This window comes from Chinchilla lanigera, unplaced genomic scaffold (genome assembly GCF_000276665.1).
Source record: "Chinchilla lanigera isolate Chin_1 unplaced genomic scaffold, ChiLan1.0 scaffold00092, whole genome shotgun sequence".
NCBI classification, from domain to species: Eukaryota; Metazoa; Chordata; class Mammalia; order Rodentia; family Chinchillidae; genus Chinchilla; species Chinchilla lanigera.
In genome coordinates, this window is record NW_004955493.1 from 7867224 (window position 1) to 7867694 (window position 471).

Consider the following 471-nt stretch of genomic DNA (forward strand, 5'->3'; position numbering starts at 1 on the left):
TGAGCTCACTTTGTAGCCCAGGCTGGTCTCGAACTCAAAACAATCCTCCTGCCTCAGCCTCCCAAGTGCTAGGATTACAGGCATGTGCCACCATGCCCAGTTTTTTTTTGTTGTTGTTGTTGTTGTTTTGTTTTTCGTCTTTTAAAAATTACTGAAATCACTAAAATCACTTTTTTTTCTGGTGGTGGTGCTGGTAGGGATCAAACCCAGGTCTCATCTCTGTCTTTACTGCTGATCTACATCCCCAGGCTTTCCTCACCATGCTATCTCTAGGGTTTCTTTCTTTTTCTCTCTTCATTTTACTCCCCCCACCCATCGGGTTCTTGCTGAGTTGTTGAGCTGTTGTACTGGAAATCCTCTTGCCTCAGCCTCCCAGGAAGCTAGGATTATGAGTACACAGCACCATGCTGGGCTCTTTCTTTGATTAGCTAGTGTTTTTATATGTTCAAAAATTGAAATAATATGAGTTAT